The sequence below is a fragment of the Mustela lutreola genome, chromosome 9, assembly GCF_030435805.1.
Source record: "Mustela lutreola isolate mMusLut2 chromosome 9, mMusLut2.pri, whole genome shotgun sequence".
Lineage (NCBI taxonomy): Eukaryota > Metazoa > Chordata > Mammalia > Carnivora > Mustelidae > Mustela > Mustela lutreola.
The window spans coordinates 94,000,752-94,025,606 of NC_081298.1; the positions used below are offsets into that span (position 1 = coordinate 94,000,752).

The 24,855-nt window shown below is 38.0% G+C and overlaps 1 pseudogene; it reads left to right on the forward strand.

Moving 5' to 3' along the window:
• The first annotated feature begins 16,245 nt into the window (after positions 1–16,245).
• LOC131808762 (U2 spliceosomal RNA) lies at positions 16,246–16,413 on the forward strand (annotated as a pseudogene).
• Positions 16,414–24,855: the final 8,442 nt, after the last annotated feature.

A 24,855-nucleotide genomic window follows, 5' to 3' on the forward strand; every position in this document is an offset into this window, starting at 1 on the left:
TGTTTATGTTTGTTGCTCATTTTTTTCTTTCAAGGATCTCATCTTTTTTTTTTTTACTTATGAGCAATAGCACTGTCGTATCTGCACACTCTCCTTCCCTGTCGTGGCCTCTTTGTGCAAGGTTTCCATGTACTTGAGGGATTACACTGCCCTGTGGGTAAGGGAGTCGGCTCCACAGCGACCCTGCATGGGTTCAGATCCCACCCACTCTTCATTAGCTGTAGAATCTTGCATGAGTTATTTAAGCTCTCCACACCTCAGTGTTCCTGTACATAAAATGAGGATAATAGTAGTACTTCCTTCCAAGGGTCATTGAGAGGATGAAGTGACACACTCAATGTGAAACGTTTAGCACTATGTCTGGCACAACATACATATTCAAGTGAGAAGTTCTCTCTAATGTGAATGTGTAGGAAAGACATGCTCAGTAACTGGCTTGAGAACAGCAGTGGCATTCAGGAAGGGCTCGGGTTATAGTGAATTTAATGATGTGCCAAGGGTTTATTGTTGCATCTACAGTTTAAGCATACTCACACTAGATTTTAGGTGCTAGGTGAAACATCATATGTACAGATGTCTAAAATCTAAAAAGAGAAAATATAAGGTACAATAGGTTTTCTCCTCATTTCCTTATTTTCTGCCTCTGCCTTTCCATATCCTGCAGGTCTCAATGAATAATCTTAAAATAAAGAAATGAATAAAGGTTCAAGGGGGAGCTATTACATTAGTAGGAAGGATATTGACCCTCTGGCTGCCATTTGTCAGATGCGTAACTGAAATTGACTACACCCTGAGATTGGAGGATCCTGTAAGTTTGGCAGGCTCTTCGTTCTGCGGAGCTCCTGGAAGGACAGGGTATGATCGCTCCTCAGATAAGGTAAGAGTGAGAAGAGCTGAAGTGCTCTGCATGACAGAGAGGGGAGAATTTGGAGCTGGAGGAATTCTGAGATGTAGGGAGGAAAGGGGGGATGGGAGTAGGAGAAGAGGGGTGTGGGTGTAGGCAAAGTGTGGGTGGGTTCTAGCATATGGTTCCCGACCTTCCGAGAAGCCCAGTGGGGTAATGTTTGGTTTGAATGGGGTCCCTTTGGTCTGAATCTGCATCCCAGTTGACATGAAATAACTGTCTTGGGCCAAGAAGTCAGTTACCCCCTTGCTCCCTGACCTGGCAAACCCACACCACTGAGAGGGCTGGGAGCACTGGGAATGATATTCCGATTGCACACGTCTTTTTAAAACCAGTTTATCATTTGGCTCTGTGTTGGAATGGACACCGTGATGAGCCAACCAGTTCTCTTTTAAGACTGTGGGGCTTGATCTCCCCCTTGCAGGGAAATGTTGAGCAGAGAGCCGCCATGCCCAGGATCACAGGTCTAACAGTCTGATGCTCGGAAATAGATCACTCCAAATCATGAGAGCTCAAAACAACATTTATGATCTTGCAGTTTCTGTGACTAAGGAATTTGGGAGCTGCTGAGTGCGGGTGTCTGATGAGGTTGTAGTTCAAATGTCCACCAGGGCTGCTATTATTGGAAGACTTGACGGGGGGACTGGCTGATAGAGGTGGCTCACTAGAATGGCTGTGAGCGGGAGGCCTTGGGTTTTCACCATGGGGCCCTCTCGATGGGCCTGCTTCAGTCTCCTCACAACATGGCAGCTTTCCTTCCTTCCAAGAGGGAAGCCCAAAGAGAAGATGTGATGGTCATCATAACCTAATCTTGCCATCACTCCCGCCATGAACTAACTGTTTGTTAGAAATGACCAAATCCAGGCTTCATCCAGAAGAACGAGAAGAAGGCTCCACCTTTTGGAAGGATGAATGTTAAACAATGCATGGACATTGTTTTAAGCCACTAAAATGCTCCACTCCTGGAGGAGCCCGTATCCAAGGATGCAAAGCCTCCCCTGCCCCCGCAATGTGGGACAGTTCTGAAAGACCATCTCAGCTTCAGAGTTCCCTGTGGGGTAGCCTTCACTGAGATGCAACAGGGCTCATCTTCTCCCTGCCCAACCCTGTCAGCACATGTGGTATTCCCAAGAACACCACTAACAAACCTCCCACGCTCTTCACCTCAGAGCTGGCTTCCCAGGGAACCCACCTGTGAACATGGTGTGTTCTGTTACTAAGCTCAAGTTTTCCTATCTCTTCTGCCAATCTATTTCTTTCTTTGTACATTCTGCTCTTGTGAGCCTTCTTACAAAGACCTTCTAATCCTCAGATGAGCTAAATGCCTAGACCTTATTCTGTTATCTATGATTTCAAACTTTACTCTTAATTAAGTAAAATAATTGGAATTTATTTCATTTATTTATTTATTTATTTGAAAGGGAGAGAGCGTGTGGGGGTGGAGGGAGAGAGAGGGAGAGACCGAATCTTAAGCACACTCCACACCCAGTGTGAGCTGGACCCGGGACTTGATCTCATGACCCTGAGATCATGACCTGAGATGAAATCAAAAGTCAGATGCTGGGGTGCCTGGGTGGCTCAGTGGGTTAAGCCACTGCCTTCGGCTCAGGTCATGATCTCAGGGTCCTGGGATCGAGCCCCACATCAGGCTCTCTGTTCGGCAGGGAGCCTGCTTCACTTCCTCTCTCTCTCTGCCTGCCTCTCTGCCTACTTGTGATCTCTCTCTGTCAAATAAATAAATAAAATCTTTAAAAAAAAAAGTCAGATGCTTACCCAACTGAGTCACCTAAGCGCCCCTAATTGGAGCTTATTTTACCCTATCTTGTGAGATATGGACTTTTCTCTGATGTTTCATCAATTGTCCTAATACCAGGTTTTTTTTTAAATCATTTTTCTATTGATTTGAAATAAATCTTTTACATAGGTACTAAATTCTAACATTTAATTAGGTCGGTTTCTGAGCTTTCTATTCTATTCTGAATCCCAGCCACATCATTTTTTCATATTTCTGAAGTATGTTCTAACAGTACAGGCCACTCTCCCTTTTTCTCCTTTTTTTGATATAGTCATGAATTTATTCATTAGGGATACTTCTAGAGTAAATATGACAGCTGTCCTACTTCCCAAAATCATCCTGAGATTTTGGTTGGGATGTGCTAGGTGTTTTGATGTTAGTTCTCCCAAAATATCTTTACAATATTAAACTTCCCATTTAAGAATATAATACGTCAGGGAACCTGGGTGACTCAGTTGGTTAAGCATCTGCCTTTGGCTCATGTCATGATCCCAAGTTCCTGGAATTGAGCCCCACGTTGGGCTCCCTGCTCAGTGCGGAGCTTGCTTCTCCCTCTCTCTGAACTTATGCTAACAGTCTCTCTCTTTTTCTCAATTAAATAAATTTTAAAAATCTTTTTAAAAAGAATATAATATGTCTATCTTTTTTAGTAAAATCTCATTTAAAGTTCTCTCTGGGTATGGCTATATGCGTAGAGGATATATGTGGGGAAATGTGTATGTATGTGTGAGTATGGGTGTGTGTGTGTGTTTCCATGTAGCTTCCACTGGGCTTAAAAAACCTATTCCTAAATATGTAATAGATTTTGTTGCTGTTGGTGATATTTTTTATTATGTTTCCTTGTCGGTTATTTATGAAAGCCAATGAAATTTGTATACCTATTTTTTAATAAGTCACCGTTTGCTCTTACTATTTCTAGTACTTTTCTAACTGATTTGCTTTGGTTTTCTTAGGCAAGCAATTATATCTTCAAACAATAATTTTCTTTTCCCCTCCAATCTTGACCCTCAAGATTCAGAGGAAGAGCACATTCCTGTGTTGTACTAGCTTTCTTTTTAATACATGAGTAATATATGAGCACAGTACAAGTGTTAGAAAAAAAATTTTTTTAATCACACATCTGAAATAACACAATGGTTTGCTACTTGTCCATGTATTTTCTTTTTAGATTGTTTTCTGTGGAAATATATATGGGTGTGTGCACATATATGTGCATATATGTAAAACCATATATAAATTTATAAGTATTATAAAAAGGAACACTATTTGTATTGTGAATCTTAAACTTCCTATAGCATGGAAGTATTTTCAGGAGAATAAACGGGTGTCCTAATTTTATATCACTTTTTGATGTTTTGTCATAATCTACTCACTCAAGCTTCTAATTTACGACATTTAAGTTGTCTCCAGTTTTTAATATTCTCAATTGTCTTGTAATAAATCCTTTTTAGAATAGTCTGATTTCTGCCCCAGCTGCACTTGGCATAAATTCCTGAAAATGGAACTGGTGAGTCAAATGATACATGTTCTTAAAATATCTTTGATTTATGCAGTATTGTCCTACCAATGGTTACAGGGGGATTTTAATCCTGTTCATTTCATTGGGTCATGTCTGTCTCCATTCTCTCTAATGCTGATTTTATCATTCCTTTCCTTCTTTACCACTCTGAAAAGAAAAAGAAAAAAAGATGTGTTGCATTAGAGTATAAGTTTCTTTGATTAGTAAGGAGGTTGGATACAATTGGAAATTGTATCCTTCTTTCAAGGCTGCCTACCTAGATAGTTTACCTAGATTTGGATTTTGAGAGGGGTGATTTTGTAATTTTGTTATGGAATGTCAAGTATCCATATAGAAAAACAATATTAACCCCCTTTGTCATATATTTTTTGCAAACATTTTTCACAGTTTCACATTGTGAACTGTAATATCCATACATGTTTTCACATGAAGTATCGATTTGACAATCTGCCTTTTATTTTTTAAAAGAAATAAAACATTTCATTACAACTGATATACTTTGTGTTTCTCCCCATAATTGCATTCTACTTCCTCTCTCACTAAATCTGATCATTATCCCACTTCTGGAGGGATATTATTCCCATGCATGTTTTAAGAGCAATGCTATGTGTGTGTCCATAAGTGATGTACATGTTTCTATTTTACACATTAGATTTTGAAAATTTGCATGAATTGAATCATACTGTAGATATTCTCTAATTGGCTTCTGCTCAATATTTTGTTCAGAAATATATTCATACTGAAATATAGACCTAGAATACATTCATTTTAATGGAGGCATACTATTCTATTTTATAAATACGTGGCAATTTATCCATTTTCCTGTTGTTGGGCACTTAGGATTTTTATTTTTCTAAACTTTCATTATGAGAACATTTAAATGGCTATTACTGTACATGACTCTTTCTGGGCTTGTACAAGAATCTCCCCAGGCACACGACGAAGTGGGGGGTTGTTGAGGTCACTGGTGTGCACAATTTCAGATTCTTTAGATGGTACCAACAGCTCTCATAATCAAGTACCATTTTACTCTCTCTTGGATATTGTTTCTCTATGCCAACTCATTGTGGTATAAAACTTATAATTTTTGTCAGTGTTATGGGTAAAAAACTCACTGTTTTACTTTTATGTTTTCCTGGAACAGATCAGTTTGGTTGTCTTTTCACACATTTATTGGCCACTGGGGTACCCTCTTCCATAAATCTTTATATACTTTGCCCATTCTTCTATTTATTTTTCTTAAGTAATTTTATAGTTATACATGTTACAGATTGCTTCATAGCTTATGATTAATTGAGGAATTTGTGTGGCATTTTTGTTGAGAAATATCTTAAACTTTAATGGAGGCTCACTTACCAATCTTTTCTTTTTGATTCCCCCAGGTTTGGGCTGTGCATGTGTGTGCATGTGCGTGCATGCGTGCGTGCGTGCGTGTGTGTGTGTGTTTTGAATCTGTCTGTCTTATACAAAAATCAGAAAGATGGTCTCCTATATTTTCTTCTAAAAGTCAAAAACTTTCGCTTTTTATATGAAGTTATTTAATCAACCTGGAGTTTATTTTGTATATGGAGTGAGGTGAAGATCTAAATTCTTTCCCATATGGATAACTTGCTATTCCAGGACTGTTCATTAAACAGTTCATCCTTTTGCTGCTGGTCTGTTATTGCCTTTTCTGTCACACCAACTTTCATATACGAGTGAGTCAGTTTCTGTGTTCTCTGTTCTATTTCACTGGTGTCGTTGTTAGTTCCTCTACCAACAACACATTATAATAATTATATCTTTGAAATGTTGTGATACATGCCCAAAAAAGTCCCTGTACCAGGTTTTTTCCAAAAGTTGTTTTTTAATGTAGTTAAATATATCATTATCCCCTTCTTATTTCGTTTTATGTTATAGAGGTGTACCTACCCAACATTATATGACAGAGTGAGAATATATAAATATTTGATAGCTTCCCCACCCTCACCATGCCAAACAACGTTTGTATCTATTTGCTTAGATCCCTGATTTTCTGTTATATTTTAAAACACTTGGTACAGAAAACTGTAGAACAAGAAAGATTTAAAAGGGGGGGGTACACATATATTTTACATATACGAAATGCATAGCCACAGGAGAGGAATGGGGAAGTTGAACCATACATTCTCATTTTCTGAATGAATTTTGCTTGGGAATTTAAGAGTGGAATAAACACCAAATTTTGTAGCCATCCGCTGTTGTACATGTGGAAGATATGGAGAATGACAGAGATGGGGAGAGAATTTTTTTAATGTTTTGTGGTTCATTAAAAATGTACTTCTCTCTCTCCCTCTCACACACACACACACACACACACACACAGTCACTAGGACCCATTGGCGTTTACTCAAGAGAGTAAAGATTTAAACTCCTTTCTGTTCTGTTTTTCTGTGTGTTTTCTGTTTAATGGAAATTCCATGGTAAGAGTAGATGATGTACCTACTTAAATTTTATTTCAATAAATGAATAATAATTTGGTTTTTTGCTAGTACTTTCATAACTCAGCAATTTATTTTAGTAACAAATGCACATAGTAGAAAATAGATGTCTCTTCCCTACCTGTTCTCCAGTCTCTCAATTGTCTTTTCAGAGGCAAACTGTGTGACCAATTTCTTAGGAATTTAGAGATACTCAGAGATTATCCCCCTACCTAAAGGGAGCTATTCTTTACCTCTATCCCTACTGAACACATTATCTGGAGATCATTCCTTATCTGTGCATAAAAATCTCCCTGGTTATTTTTTTTTAAGATTTTATTATTCATCTGACAGACAGAGATCACAAGTAGGCAGAGAGGCAGGCAGAGAGAGGGGAAGGGAAGCAGGCTCCCTGCTGAGCAAAGAGCCTGATGCGGAGCTCAATCCCAGGACCCTGGGATCATCACCTGAGCTGAAGGCAGAGGCTTTAACCCACTGAGCCACCCAGGTGCCCTGGGTCGGGTTATTATAACACCAGCATAATATTTACTATACAAACACATCAGTGTGCTTATCTAGTCCTTTTTTTTTTAATGTTTTCCCAGTGTTTTACTGCTATAATTGGTATGTTGAAAAAGCACACGTAATGACAAAATCGAAATAAAACTTATTTTTCCATTATCATTTAAAAGTATTTCTTTAAGATAATACTTATTGGCTTTGTGTGAAAACACTAGCAGTTCTCATGGATTTTCATTTTCATTTAAAAACACAGCCTCAATTCAGAAATTATAATCTTTGTTCCCAGTGATAGACCAAACCCCTGAACTTGACTTAGTGTCTTATCTTCTTGCCCCAGCTCTAGCCAGCTACCAGTAGGAAGACTGTTGTGGGAAAATGGGGTCTGTCTGACTCTTTTTCTTACACCAACCCGCTGCTAGTTGTGATTTCACTTCCCATGAGATCCAGGATGGGAGAAGGGGTAAATGAGCAAGGAAAGATAAAGGGATGAAATGGTGGTCATCATTGGTTGGGTGATTTTGAGTTCTCTGTTCCTGGCTGATGGCTCCTGATGCCTCTTTCTCTTATGGAGCTTTGTGTGGTTGTGGGAGGTTCTCTAGAAAGCTGCTCTTCCCTGCAGTTCTCCTGACCTATTCCTGATTGTTGTTTAGGACTCCTTTTGTGGCATGACCAGCCTTGTTTTACCAAGATCTCCTTGGCCCTTGGGGAAGCCCTACTGAACCAGACCCAAGGACACCCTATGCTGGTTCTTGGCACATATCTGACTTCAGAAACACTCATATACCCCTTGTCCTAAAAAATTCCTGATCCCAACACAGGTGCAATTGCAAGGTTCTGACACCAAAGCCACAAGGCAGGCTCTCTCTGACTTCTGGATTTCTAAGGACAGCCAGCCCCTGACCCCAGGCCAGTTTAGCACCCCCCATCTCTGGGGCAGGCACTGGTCTTCCTTTTCTCCCATTGCTGGAAAAGTTTCTTGAAGCTCCCCAAGAGACTCCTTGAAATTCTCCTTCCTAGTCTTAATAGCTGTCTTCTCTACTGGCCTCCCAAATTTGGGATGAAGACCCAGGAAGGCAACAGCCCTCTAAAGAATCCCCTCCCCAAAGTCCCACTCTTATTTTCTTCCGTGATGTGGCTGAGCAGTTCAAGAACCATCAGACTGATTCTTGGCCAAATCCCTCAGTCAAGTTGTAGAAAGGAAGGAGTCTATGGCACATTCGCTTTGGTGTCCTGAGCCAAGAAGGGTTCTGTTCTAATGTTTTTTACACTATCATAAACAATACTGCCATTAATATTCTTGTCCAAGGATATTTATTTGTGCACTTGGACCAGTGAATCTACATAAATTGCCCAGTGAATTAACAGAAAAAGAATTGTGGGGCCAAAGTATATGGACATCTCTTTATTATTAAAATGTTGATGTAAGATTTTTAAAAAAAAAAGATTTTATTTATTTATTTGACAGGCAGAGATCACAAGTAAGCAGATAGGCAGGTAGAGAGAGGGGAGAAAGCAAGCTCCCTGCTGAGCAGAGAGTCCGAGGCGGGGCTCGATACCAGGACCCTGGGATCATGACCTGAGCTGAAAGCAGAGGCTTTAACCCACTGAGCCACCTAGGCACCTCCTTGATGTAAGATATTGCCAAATTGTCCTCCAAAGGGTTATACAAATTACTTTGCACTAAAAATATATGAGTGTCTGTTTGCCACCTTTTGAATAAGCTTCATAGTTTACATTTAAGCTTTTAACCTACCTGGATTTATTCTGACACAAATTGTGTTTTAACTCCTCATACATCCCCTGCCACCAACTGTATTAGATAGTAAATGCAAATGTACTTATTGAAGAAATTCACCTATTCCCCACTGACTTAAAATGCCACTCTTATTCTGCAATACATTCTTGAATATTTTTGGACTTGTTCTGGGCTTTGTCTTTTTGCTCCACTGATCTGTTTTGTCTATTCCTGTTCTAGTTCCATACGATTGTGATTATCGTAACTTTATTATAAATTTTAATATCTGGTAGGGGTACTCCCATTTCATTAGTCTCCTTTTTTCAAAATTCCCTGGGTCTTATCAAACTTTATTCTTTCAATGATTTTTAGAAACATTCTGCCTAGTTTTAAAAAATCCCATATGGATTTTGATGAGGATTACAAATTATGGTTAAGTATGTGGGAAATGAATGACTTTCTAGTATTTAATATTCCTGAATGAGAACACAATATTCTTACTAGTTATTTAAAGAATTCAAGTGAGCTTTGTAATTTTCTTCATACAAATTTTTTCTGTATATTTCCATAAACCTAATTACATATATATGTGGCATTGCATATATTTGTTGCTATTATAATAAAGCTCTTTTTTCCCATTATACTTTCTAATTACAGTTGATCCCTGAACAACATAGGTTTGAACTGCACTAGTCTGGAATTTTTGGATACAGTACTGTAAGTGTATTTTCTCTTTCGTGTGATTTTCTTAATAACATTTTCTTTTCTCTATCTTATTTTGTTTTAAGAATACAGTATATAAGCATACATACAAAATATGTGTTAATTGATTGATTATGTTACCATTAAGACTTCTGGACAATAGAAGGCTATTACTAGGTAAGTTTTGGGGAAGTCAAAAGTTATATGTGGATTTTCTACCGCATGGGAGTTGGTGCCCCTAAACCTCATGTTATTCAAGAATCAATTAATATTGATGTATAAAATTAGTTAATATTATGTTAGTTAATATTATTAATATTGCTGTATAAAAATTTTCATTTTGAAAACTATTACTATTTTAGGTCATTTTAGTTTATCTTCTTGGGTCTTCTAAATAGGTAATCATATTATCTGTAAACAATCATAAAATTACTAGCTCCATTCCAAGATTTATACTACTTACTTTTGTTTGTCCAATTATCAAGGCTTCACCATCCACTACAAAGTATAAGTTATGAACCCATACCTACAAGCATCACCAGGTATAGACAAAAGTTGCAAAGACATATGACAAAATATTAACAGTGGTTATTTCCTTTGTCATAACTGCTGTACTTTGGTAATATTTTCAATAAACATGAGGAAAATCAACAAAGCTAATTTCTGCAATTTATTTAAGTCTGTGTTATGGTAATTATCCAAGTCAAGAAGTAAGAGTACTTACTCTTCTAATTCCAGTTATAATGGATTAATGGGGATGGGCTTACTTTTCCAATTTAAACAACTAGAAATTAGATAAGTACATGAAATAACTGTTTCCAGATACTGGAATATCTGGAATAGGTAGCTCAGGAAATATAAACAAACAGACAAATGAAGGATCGCTTTGGCTTTCTGCCTGGAGGCATCTTCTGGACACAGAACAGAGAGAGAATCCCAAGCTCTGTATGGCAATCTCACCGAGCTGAAGAAACGGAGATTGGAGTTCAGGGATTCTGAGACAGTTAATGTATTGACGGGAAGAATTCCCAGGTGGAGCAAACTATTTAGAAAAAGAACTTGAGAAATATGCATAGGAATCCTTTTAGGAATCTTTGATTAATACCAAAATGGCTGTGTGTAGAACAAAGCTCCATGAGAGTGGAAAAGAATAATCAGTGAGTTAGAGGTGAATAACTCTAAGATCTCAAACGGGGCTGGAAGAGTCCTTATTGACCATGTAGTACATTCAGTAGAGATCCAAAGAAGAATCATACATTAACTAACAGTAGGACTAAATCACTGATTCAAAGCCCACCAGAGAAATGCTTTTAAAAAGGCCTTGAAAGGATCAAACTAAATCACTGGTACCTTTGCTGCCTACCACAACAAAGCCCAATGCTCTTGGAAAAAAGATAACAAAATCTTGAATTTCAAGAATGTATTACTTACAACTTCCAATCTCTAATCTAAAATTACTAGAGATGACTAGAAACAGAAATATGTGACCCATAATCAGGACAAAAAAATTCAACAGAAAGAGATATAGACGGTATAGGTGAAGGAAATATCACCTTAATACTTAAATATTTACTACTTAAATAGCTATTATGAATATGTTCAATAATTTAAAGAAAAATTAAGACATAAATACATACATGTATGTATGTATATGTATCATACATAATCCATAAAGCAGTACAAGGCCATTTGAAGATAGACTGAGCTATTTAAAGATACATATAAGAAACACTAGAACAATCTTTAAAAATAAAACAAAGGAGCTAATAAAACAATAGTGGAGGCAAAACAGAATAAAAAATAGTTCAAAGGAGAAAAAAATGAATAAATGGGACAAATAGAAAATAAATAGAAAGATGATATGTGAAAAGGTGCTCAGTGGCACTAATCATAAGGGAAATGCAAATCAAAACCCCAATAAGATGTCACCTCATATGGGTTGGTATGACTGTTACAAAAAAGACAATAGATAACAAATATTAATGAACATGTGAAGAAAAGGGAATCGTGATACACTGTTGGTAAGAATGTAAATACGTACAGCCATAGTGGAAAACGGTATGATGTTTCCTCAAAAAATTAAAAATTGAACTACCGTAGAATCCAGCAATCCCATTTCTGGGTATTTTCTGAAAGAATTGGTATTGTTGTCTCAAAAAGATATTTGCATACCCATGTTCATTGCAGCATTATTCACAATAGCTAAGCTATGGAAACAATCAAAGTGTCCTTTAACAGATGAATGGATAATGAAAATGTTATAAATATAACATGTATATATATATATATACATGCTATATATAAATATAACATGTATATATATATATATATAGTGTATGTGATTCTACATAATGTGTGTGTGTGTGTACACACATATATATGTATGTATATATCTCACATGATGGAATATTGTTCGGCCACTAAAAAAACAAAAGAGAAATCCTGCTTTTTGTGACAAGATGCATGAACCTAAAGCCATTATGTGAAGTAAAGTCAGACAGAAAAAGACACCTACTGTATGGTATCACTTATATTAGATGTAAAAAAAAAAAAAAGACAATTTTATAGGAATAGAAGAGAATAGTAGTTTCTAGGGGCTGGGGGAGGGGAAAATAGGATGATGTTGGTCAAATGGTATGACTTTTCAGTTATAAGAAGGGAAGTTCTGAGGATTTAATGTGAAGCATGGTGACTATAATTAATAATATGATATTGCATACTTGAAAGTTGCTGAGAGTAGATCTTACGCATTCTTACCACATATATAAATAGTTAAGTCTGAGTTGATGGCTGTGTAAATTATCTTGATCTGGGTTAATCATTACACAATGAATATGTATATCAAATCATCACATTATACATTTTAAGTACATACAATTATACTCCCCAATTATACCCAATTATTCAATTAAAAAAACAGAATAAGTAGACAGAAAATCAGTAAGCATATAGAAAAGTCAACACTATCAAGCAACATGACCTAATTGAAATTTATCCTAAGAACATAACATCAACAGCAGAACATTTATTCTTTTCAAGAGCATATGGAATAGTTACCAGATAGATCATATGGTGAGTCATTTTTTTCAAATCTCAAAAAATTAGAAAAACATCGAAATCTTACAGAGTATGTTATCTGAAAATAGTTAAACTGAAAATCAATAAAAGAAAGATATTTGGGTAGTTCCCAAGTGTTCTGAAATTAAACAAGACATTTCTAAATAACAAATAGATCAAAGAAGAAATAACACATAAAATTTGAAAGTATGTTGAGGAAAATGAAAAAGGTTTATCAATGGTTTATCAAAGTTGTGGGATATAATTATAGCAGTACTTAAAGGTAAATTCATATCACTATTTATGTTAGAAAAGAAGAAAGGCCCAAAATTAATAACATAACTAACCAATCTAAGAGTTTACAGAAAGAAGAGAAAAATAAGCCTAAAGTCAGTAGAAAAAAAAAAAAGAAAAGAAAAAAGAAAAAAAGGCAAGGCAAGAGCAGTAAAAAATGACGTAGGAAATAAACCCATGAGAGAAAATTAACAAAAACAGCAGTTTGTTCTTTATTTTTTTTAAAATTTTTATTTATTTTTAAAATTTCTTTTCAATGTTCCAGAACTCATTGTTTATGCACCACATCCAGTGCTCCATGCAATATGTGCCCTCCACAACACCTACCACCAGGCTAACCCAACCTCCCACCCCCTTTCCCTCCAAAACCCTCAGATTGCTTCTCAGAGTCCACAGTCTCTCATGGTTTGTCTCCCCCTCCAATTTCTCCCAACTCCCTTCAAAAAGAATGATGTTTAATTAGAAATCTTAGCTAAATTTATGAAGAAAAAAAGGAAGATGAAAATGACCAATACTAGGAATAAAAGATAGGGAGTCAATTTAGATTCTATTTATGCCAAAAGATAATAAAATAATATTAAGAATTAGTTTATGATAGTAAGTTTGATAAATTACAGAAAATGCCTAAATTTATTTACACAATGAAAAAATTTCAAAATTTGAATTTGTAATTAAAAATAGTACCACAAATAAAACTGCAGACTCAGATGACTTCACTCATAAATTCTATTTCTATTTCTATTATTTCTTTTTCTACTTAAAAAGAAATAATACTAGTCTGATATAAACTCTTCCATAAAATAGAGGAGAAAGTCAATTTTATCATAATATTGAACTATATAAAAACATTGTAAGAAGAGAAAACAGCAGACCAATATCCTTCATGAATATTAAAAAATCCTTAACAAAATACTAACAAATTGAAACCAGTAATACATATATAAATCATTACCAAGTGAAGTGTTTCCTAAGGATGCAGGATTGGTTTAACACTCAAAAATCCAATCAATACATCTCACCATGTTAAAAACAAAGGTGATCTGTTTGCCTGTTTTGTGGGTGTTGAGTTTGAGGAGTTCATTATAGATCCTGGATATCAACCTTTTGTCTGTACTGTCATTTGCAAATATCTTCTCCCATTCCGTGGGTTGCCTCTTTGTTTTTTTGACTGTTTCCTTTGTTGTGCAGAAACTTTTGGTTTTGATGAAGTCCCAAAAGTTTATTTTCACTTTTGTTTCCTTTGCCTTTGGAGACATATCTTGAAAGAAGATATGTGGCTGTGGCTGTGCTGTGGCTGATATCGAAGAGATTACTCCCTATGTTCTCCTCTAGGATTCTAATGGATTCCTGTCTCATGTTGAGGTCTTTTATCCATTTTGAGTTTATCTTTGTGTACGGTATAAGAGAATGGTCCAGTTTCATTTTTCTACATATAGCTGTCCAGTTTCCCCAGCACCATTTATTGAAGAGACTGTCTTTTTTCCACTGTATATTTTTTCCTGTTTTGTCGAAGATTAATTGACCATAGAGTTGAGGGTCCATATCTGGGCTCTCTACTCTGTTCCACTGGTCTATGTGTCTGTTTTTATGCCAGTACCATGCTGTCTTGGTGATCACAGCTTTGTAATAAAGCTTGAAATCAGGTAACGGGATGCCCCCAGCTTTATTTTTGTTTTTCAACATTTCCTTAATGATTCGGGGTCTCTTCTGATTCCATACAAATTTTAGGATTATTTGCTCCAGCTCTTTGAAGAATACTGGTGGAATTCTGATCAGAATGGCATTAAAAGTATATATTGCTCTAGCCAGTATAGACATTTTAACAATGTTTATTCTTCCGATCCAAGAGCATGGAATCGTCTTCCATCTTTTTGTGTTTTCTTCAATTTCTTTCATGAGTGTTCTGTAGTTCCTCAAGTACAGATCCTTTACCTCTTTGGTTAGGTTTATTCCCAGGTATCTTATGGTTCTTGGTGCTATAGTAAATGGAATCAATTCTCTAATTTCCCTTTCTGTGTTTTCATTGTTAGTGTATAAGAAAGCCACTGATTTCTGTACATTGACTTTGTATCCTGCCACATTGCTGAATTGCTGTATGAGTTCTGGTAGTTTGGGGGTGGAGTCTTTTGGGTTTTCCATATAAAGAATCATGTCATCTGTGAAGAGAGAGAGTTTGACTTCTTCATTACCAATTTGGATACCTTTTATTTCTCTTTGTTGTCTGATTGCTGTTGCTAGGACTTCTAATACTATGTTGAACAAGAGTGGTGAAAGTGGGCATCCTTGTCTTGTTCCTGATCTCAATGGGAAGGCTGCAAGCTTTTTCCCATTGAGGATGATATTTGCTATGGGTCTTTCATAGATAGATTTGATGAGGTTCAGGAATGTTCCCTCTATCCCTATACTTTGAAGATATGAACAGACACTTCTCTGATCAAGACATACAAATGGCTACCAGACACATGAAAAAATGTTCATCATCATTAGCCCTCAGGGAGATTCAAATTAAAACCACATTGAGATATCACCTTACACCAGTTATAATGGACAAAATTAACAAAACAGGAAACAACATGTGTTGGAGAGGATGTGGAGAAAGAGGAACCCTCTTACACTGTTGGTGGGAATGCAGGTTGGTGCAGCCTCTTTGGAGAACAGTGTGGAGATTCTTCAAGAAATTAAAAATAGAACTTCCCTATGACCCTGCCATTGCACTCCTGGGTATTTACCCCAAAGATACAGATGTCGTGAAAAGAAGGGCCATCTGTACCCCAATGTTTATAGCAGCAATGGCCACAGTCGCCAAACTATGGAAAGAACCAAGATGCCCTTCAACAGATGAATGGATAAGGAAGATGTGGTCCATATACACTATGTATTATTATGCCTCCATCAGAAAGGATAAATACCCAACTTTTGTAGCAACATGGATGGGACTGGAAGAGATTATGCTAAGTGAAATAAGCCAAGCAGAGAGAGTCAATTATCATATGGTTTCACTTATTTGTGGAGCATAACAAATATCATGGAGGACAGGGGGTGTTAGAGAGGAGAAGGGAGTTGGGGGAAATTGGAAGGGGAGGTGAATCATGAGAGACTATGGACTCTGAAAAACAATCTGAGGGGTTTGAAGTGGCGGGGGGGTGGGAGGTTGGGGTACCAGGTGGTGGGTATTATAGAGGGCACGGATAACATGGAGCACTGGGTGTGGTGCAAAAATAATGAATACTGTTTTTCTGAAAATAAATAAATTAATTTAAAAAAAAACAAACAAAGGTGATCACTTCTCAGTCTTTTGGCAGGGACCAAGTGCAGTATCTGTTCTTATCAGTTTAATATCTGATAAATTCTCTATTGATTTTAAGGCTTATTATACTACACTGGAGAAAAGAAGCCAGATACAAAAGAATACATGGAGAGTTGTATTATGTCAAGTGTTTTCCCTCATGTATCAAATGTTTTCTTTATTATTTTTTCACCTTTACTTTTTTATTTATTTATTTATTTATTTTTAATAAGGTGGGGGGGGGTGCATCATTCCTAGAGGTACTGCAATACCAGGTTGATGGTAGGTAGGGTGGACAGAGTAAGCTCCTATTCCATCTCCCTGCTCCAAAAACCCATTTATCCAAAAGAGTACATATTACATGACTCTGTTTATGTTAAACTCTAGAAAAACTAATCTAGAGAAATAGAAAACAAATTAAAGGTTTTCTGGGGTCAGGGGCAGGGGTGGAGGACAGAGATTAACCGAGTAGGGGCAAGAGTGAAACTTCTAAAGCAATTAAAAGGTTCTGTTTCTTGACTGTAGTGGTGGTTATGAGGTTGTATATATTTGTCAAAACTCATTGGCCCATATGCTTAAAATATGTGCATTTTATTGTAAATGATACCTCAATAAAATGTGTCTTTTAAAAGAATATTAATAGGGGCGCCTGGGTGGCTCAGTGGGTTAAGCCGCTGCCTTCGGCTCAGGTCATGATCTCAGGGTCCTGGGATCTAGTCCCACGTCGGGCTCTCTGCTCAGCAGGGAGCCTGCTTCCTTCTCTCACTCTCTATCTGCCTGCCTCTTTGCCTACTTGTGATCTCTGTCTGTCAAATAAATTTAAAAAATCTTGAAAAAAAAATAAAAGAATATTAATAGGACATCCCTGTGAATGATACAGAACCAGTATATGTTTACATCATACTTCTCCTAAATTCCTCCTCTCAATTTTTTCCATAATGATTTGACATTTTTTTTTAATTTTTTATTTTTTATAATGATTTGACATTTTTACTCTAGTTTTATCATTATTATTATTATATTTTTAAATGTTTCTAAGAAAGTAATCAGCTTCACAACAATAATTGCAATAATTTAGATTTAGTTCTGTGTCCATATTACTTTACTGTTACCAGCTTCTTTCATAACATGACTCTCCCATTTGTGAACTTTCTTATTTTATCTACTTGTTAATTGGATTGTATTCTTAAGGTTTTGGTTTTTTTTTTTCCACAGAAGATCAGTATGTGGTATTTTTCCTGATGAGGTATCTAAATAAAAATGTTTTCTATTGTCTTAATAGACAATGGAAACTTACCTTACAAAGAGAACTCTTGAATCTGTTTTTTTTTTCTTCAATATTCTGGATAAATTTCTAGTTTCTTCAGTTACCTAATGTGACAAAGAAATATGGGCCCAGCTTGATTACTTTCAATCTTGAAAAATCTCTTTTCCTGTGGTTCCAGACTCTCACAAACTCCTAGTTTTCCACATTTCTCAGGATTCTCCTTCTCAACACTCTTATGTAATATTTCTTCCTCCTCTGCTCTTGAATATTGGTGCTCCCAGAGGCTCTACCTAAGGCCTTCTTTCTCATCCTATACCAAGGGTTACAAATCCAGTCAAGTCTAAACTTTAAGGAACTCAATAGAATAAATAATTTTCTTGGAAAATACCAATAACCATAAGGAATTCAAGAAACAGAATGCCTTCAAACACCAATAATTAGGGAAGAAATTGAAGAGGTTGATACAGAACTACTTCAGAAAATGGTGCAATGACTGTTTTATCACTTAAATGTTCATGAAATTGAGGATTTCCATGATACATAAACATTTACAGAGAATAGAAAGATATAAAAGATCCAGTTGATTTTATAAACCTAGATTAATCATGACACTAAAACATGAGAAATATAGTAAGGAAATAAAACGGCTTATCAATGCTAGAAAATCAAAATAGCTCTACAATAAAAGAATAATACAACATGATGCAATGGGCATTATCAAAAAAATATAAACACATTTTAATAGAAAACCATTAAAATAATTCACTACATCTTTAGATCAAAGGAGAAAAACCTATGATCTTCTAGACAGGGGTGAAAAGGCAAGAATATTCTACTTTCTCTTAGGATGTAGTAAGTCACAAGGCAACATTGCTTCCCCACATAACCATGTTTTGTTTTGTTTTTTTAAAGCCAGATGATCTATAAAGTTATGAGTTTCTTAAACCTATCAGAGAGCTGTTGTCACAAAGGTACCAGATGAACTAGATTTCAGAGTGAATAGCCCATTTAAGGAGAGGTGGATTACACAAACTATTTCACTTTAGCAGAGCACAGAAGAAAGAATAGTAAGTAGTGGGTGGATAGCAGTAGCCCACTGCTGGAGGAATTTGCAAGACATGTGAAAATAGCTATGACAACAACAATACTCAAACCCATTTTAAACATCAACAAGAGCAACTCAACAACCACGCCCACACACCCACACAGATGAATGGTCTCACAGAAAAAGAATCATGCCCATCTCCAGGCAAAAGTACTATTTATCTCAGTCTCTGCTATTTTTCTAATAACATGTTCAACATTCAACAAAAAATTACAAGAAAAAAGCAAAAAAAAAAAAAAAAAAAAATCAAGAGATAAGGCAATCAATAGAACTAGACCCAGAAATGAACCAGATATTGAAATGCTCAAATAAGAACCTTGAAAAAATTGCAACTGATATTTTAAAGGATCTAATGGGGAAAGTGGACAACAGGCTTACACAGGTGGGGAACCTCAACATTGAAGTTAAAACTATTGGAAAGTCAAATAGAAATACAGGTGGGGGATGTGATATCAGAGATAGAGAAAAATTCTTTTGGCAGGTTTATCCATAGATTAGATGCAGAAGAGAAAAGAATCACTGTATTTAAAGGTAGCTTAATAGACATTTTTTAAACTAAAGCACAAAGAGAAAAAAGATTAAAAATACAGAAGACCCAAAAGCTGTAAGACAATATAAAATTGGAGTCCCAGAAGAAGAGAGAAAAAACTTGGAAGATGAAATATTTGAAGAGATAAAAGCTGATAAGTTTTCCAAAATTACTGAAGGATAACAAACCACAGATCCAAGAAACTCAGAGAAGAAACAAATATAAAAAGAAACAAGTAAAATCTAAACATTAGTCAAACTGCCAAAACCTTAAAATATTCCCTGTATTAGTTTATGCTTTCAATGAAAGCCCAATAAGCCCAGTGAGATTTTTTTAAAAGATTTTTAAAATTTATATATTATTTATTTATTTAGCAGAGAGAAAGAGAGCACAAGTAAGCAGAGTGGCAGGCATAGGGAGAGAGAAGCAGGCTCTCTGCTGAGCATAGAACCTGATGTGGGGCTCGATCCCAGGACCCTGGAATCATGACCTGAGCAGAAGGTGGCTGCTTAACCAACTAAGCCACCCAGGTGCCCCCCCCCAGTGATAATTTTGATAGAAATTTACCAACTACCCCTAAGCTGTATATGAAAAAGCAAAGGAACCGGAATAGTCAAAATAATTTTGGAAAAGAAAGTTGAAAGATTGATACTATCTGATTTCAAGGCAATATAAAACTATAATAATCAAGATGGTGGTATTGGTAAAAAGATAAATAGATTAATAGAACAGAATAAAGTCCGAAAATAGACCCTCATGTATATTGTTAATTGATTTTTGACAAAGGACCAAAAAGAAATTCATTAGAAAAAGAATAATCTTGCAACAAAAACTTAAACATCTACATTAAGAAAAACACACACACTAACTTCATCTCTCCCTCCATGTAACATTTAACTCAAATGTATCATAGATCCAAATGTAAATCCTAGAACTATAAAACTTCTAGAAAAAAATTCTGGGGAAAATCTTTGTGACTCTGAATTGGACAAAATTGTGAAACTCTGAGTCAAAAAAATACAATCTACAAGGGAAGAAATAATAAATATTGGACTTCATCAAATTAAAAAATTCTGCTCTTCAAAAGACATTTAAAAAAATTAAAAGGCAAGACAAGACACAGGTTGAGAGAAAATATTTACAAAACATATATATGATAAAGAATTTTTGTCCAGAAAAATTGTAAAGAGTTCTTACAACTTAACAAAAGGAAAACAATTAACCCAACTTTAAAATGTATTTTTAAATTGTTTAGACACTTAGCCAAAGAAAATATATGGGTGGCAAATAAACCCATGAGAAGAAGCTCAATATCATTAGGCATTAGGAAAATGTAAATTAAAACCACATGTGATACCACTACACTCTTGTTGAATGGCTAAAATTTTTTAAATGGACATTACCAGGGTACCTGTGTGGGTTAGTCACATCCAACTCTTGGTTGCAGCTCAGGCTGTGATTTCACAGTTTTGAGATCAAGATCTATGTCAGGCTTCACACTCAGCACAGAGTGTGTTTCAGATTCTATCTCCCTCTCCCTCCTCCTCTGCCCCTCCCCTCATGCATTCTCTCTCTCTCAAATCAATCAATCAACCAATCTTTTAAAAAACAGACATTACTATCAAAGAATGTTATTGATGAGAACTCTCAAATATTGTTTGTGGAGATACAAAAATAGTTCAGCTTCTTAGGAAAATAGTGTGGCAGTTTCCTATAAAGTTAAACATACAGTTACTATCTAAACATAACTCGGTGATTCTATTCCTAGGAATTTACCCCAGAATAATGAAAACATATGTCCACCAATGACTGGCCTGTGAACTCTTAAGAGCTTTAATCATAACAGGCAAATTGGAAATAATCCAGAGGTTTGTCAACTAGTAAGTGGGTAAGAAAATTATTATATCCATATAATGGAATACTGCACAGCAATAAAAAAGATTGCAGGAGCGACAAATGCAATGATAAAATAAGTCTCAAAGCATTTTGCCAAGTGAAAGAAGCCAGACACAAGACACTACACCCTATATTCCATTTATTTGACATTGTGGAAAAGGCAAAACTCTCAGACTAGAAACCACCTGTATCCTTGTAAATTCATAAACTTAAATATTCTCCAGGTTAATTCTCTCCCATGCAAAGTAAGTTATACTTAAGTGAAAACAACTGACTCCAGCTTAAATCCCCTTAGAAGGAAGAAAAATGTCCATCACAGTGTTATTTGTAACATACTCTTAAAGGAAGCGTGGGATGAACTGCCGACGACAAGAATGTGCCCTTCAATGGGGTGATGAAGAACATTAGTAACATAGGAAGCCCATGGCATAGATAAAAAAGAAAGACAGGACACTAAATGGAAACACTACTAGCTAACAACGGCTGAGTGGCTGCTATGCATTGGACATTCCTCTAAGTGCTTTATGAATATTATTCCATTCAGTCCTGCCAAATACCATATTGTTATTATTATTGTTGTGGTGTTGTTGTTGTCAGTTGTGGGTTCTGAAGTCTGGGAAACGATGTAATATACAGTAAATGATGGAGATGGAATTGGACCCCAGGTAGTCTATTCTAGACTCAGAATTCTGACTAGTAACTTTACTCTCTCTATTTTGCGTGGCCATAAGCCCTGTATATTGTAAAAAGCGCACAGAAGCCTGGAAGGGACTGATCCAAAATGTTAATAAGTCACCCCCCGGGTAGGGGATACAGGTAGTTTTTATTTTGTTATTTTGCTTCTCTGTGCTTTTACAATGTGTTCTCTGGAAAGAGCATGATGTCTATAATAAAGTAAAATAATATTTAAATAGATTTAAATAGCTGAAGACTTAGTCTTGTCTGAAAAGTTGCCTTCTCATGAGACGTGACATTCTAAGACCGCGGTCTAGTCCCCGCCAGTCTGAGTGTGACACCCTCCACTCTCTCTGGCTCACCCCTCCTCCATGTCACCCCACTTCAGAAGTCTAGGATGAGCAGCGAAGCACTGACTCCAGAGAAAAACCTTCCAGCTGCTTCTGCCAGGCATCCTGGACAGCCGCCGGAGGGGGGCTGGGTGAGTCCAGCTCCCCCTGAGTCTGACGCCAGCGGGGCTGGCCCAGGGTCCTCAGCGGAGCTCAGGCAGCGAAGACCCAGTTCTCCCCCGCTGGGGGTGGGATTAGGTGAGACAGGAGAGAAGACAGGGAGCCTTGAGGCAGTGGTGGCAAACATTAACAGAAGAAAAGACCTGTTTGATTAAGCCACGTCTCTCGTCCCCAGAACCCCCCTTCCCTCCCTCGGCTATATTCAAACCCCATTGCATTTGGAGGGAAATCCAACCCATGTGTTTCTGATTCATTTACACTTAACTCATCAAAATCCTGTTTTGAAAGAGGCCATTGGATGGTCTACAAAGTCTGAGCAAAGATCCCCGCCGCTGCGGGCTGGTTGTGGACTCACCAAATACCCCTTCTAATCCACCAGGCCTGTGGGCAGGCTCTGCACCATGGTACAGGCTGTCTGAATGTCTGCTCCCCAGGCTTGGCCCCCCTTGGAGCCCTTCCCCATGCCTTCTGCCTCTTTACGAGTTCTCAGCCTGCCTGCAAGGGCCTGGGAAACTCACCCTGACACAAGGAGAGCCACAGAACGTGCTGCCCTTCCCGGGCAAGGCTGGGTTTGAGATGAACCCCTAGAGGAGAACACAAAGGAAGGAAACTAATACGCCTCAGGCCCAGGGAGCGTATTTCAGGTCAAAGGGGTCTGCACGGGGCCCTCCATCACAGTGGGTGCAGCGCTCATCTCAGAGTTGGTGACTAAGCAGCCCACCATGTTGCCAGGCCTGCCTCTCCCACTGGAGTTTGAACCTGCAGCCTCAGACCTTGGATTGGACTGCAAGGAAGAGCTGATCTTCCAGCAAGAGCCGGCCATTGAGCCCCTTGTCAGCGCCCCGCAGGTGTTCTTGGGTCAGCGTGGGGTGGTGCTCCGGCGTCAACCGCTGGTGCAAAAGCGAGCTCTCTCAAACAGACATTTGGAAGTCATTAAATCAAAAAATGGTTGACTCAGATGCAAAGCACGCCCAAGCTAGAAAAGACCTTAGAGAACTTTGTGGGCCAACCCCCACGTTTACAGATCGATCCTCACGAGATCCCCTCCAGAAGGCTTTGGAGTAAGCCAAGCTCCTCCAGCTTGCTGCTTTGGGAGAACATGGGGTGTGGTCAGAAGAGACAAGGAAGGCTGGGCCCCCTCCAAGCAAGGCTTAAACGAAACACATGGGAAGCAAGAGAGTGGGGACGTGGGTCCTTTTGTGTCACCATCACAATGGGTTTTAACCTTGAGATAACCTTACCCTACCCTGTGTGCATGTTGCTCCCTTTTCCCTAGCAGGGATTAGTAGCAGGGAAAATTCTCCAGAACTTGCCATGAAGATATGGACAGTTGGGAACCAGAAGGCAAGCAGTGTCTTGTTGGGCACCAGGAGGAGTACAGCAGGAGCCGACTGAGACAAGGGGTCGGAAGATGAATAATAAGAGTAGTGACCATTTACTGGTGGAATTCTTCAATCATGAAGCTCAGAGAGGTTCAGTAATTTGGTCCATATCACACAGCTACTAAGTGTTGGCATCAGAGTTCAAATCCACATCTGCCTGGCTCTAAAATCCATGTATCCAAAGAAATAGGGAATGGGCAGACAGAAGGGAAAAGCTAGATTTGGCTCTGGGCATGCATACTTGATAATCAAGGAAGCTCCCAGAAGGAGGTGCTGTTGCGCAGAGTCTGGAAGGACAGGAGGAGCAGGGTTTCCTGGGGTGGGGTGGGGGGTGGGGGGTGCTTGGAGAATGGTCCAAACAGAGAAATCAAAGTGAGTGCCAGTTGGGGCACTCAGTGGCTTGGGGCACTAACTGGCATATGGTGGTTGCACCCGGAACTTACCAGCAGGTGGCAGTATTTCAGAACAAGAAGGTGACCAAAGTAGGTTAGGCCCATAGATTAGGAGTTACTGAACTCTTACTATGTGCCAGGCATTGTCATAAATGTTTTATGCGGAGCATCTCATTGAACCTTCACAACAACTCTATGAGGCACATGTTACTATCAGCCTTGTTTTACACACAGGAATGCTTTAGCAACTTGTTCAAGGCCACAGATCCAGGAGGTACTGGACCCAAGACTCTTATAGGAGCCTAACTCCAAATTCAGAGCACGGCATTAGCGATCAGATCTCAGTCTGCCAGCTCTGCTGAATCTTCCATCATGGGCGCCCCCTGTGCTGGGCGCTCCAGACCCAAGAATGGTCTAGACATCACCTCTGTTCCGGCTGTTCCACTGATGCTTCCAGTGCCCTGGGGTGATGGAGAGAGGTCCTCACAGGCAGCCGGTAAGAGGCTATCCACTGACCATGTCCTCAGACGTAACTCAGATCTGGCTGCCCCGCTCACAGTTGGGTGGACTTGGTTATATTGACGGATGTCTCAGGGCCCCGGTTTTGTTCAACTGTTGATAATTGGGTATAAGGTGAACCTCACAAGGATCAAACAGAACAAGAATCAGGCAAGGTGTAGGTAGTGTGCTTTACGAAATGACCACAAATACCAAACACCAAAGGCACCGGGAGCCCAGAAGAGGGCCATCTAAGTGAGTTTCTGGGACTGAACAGCAGGCTGTAAGAGGGTGAGCCTGAGAAAGCATAAGAACTTGGGTTGGGGGGAGCTCAGTGAGCTCAGTGAACC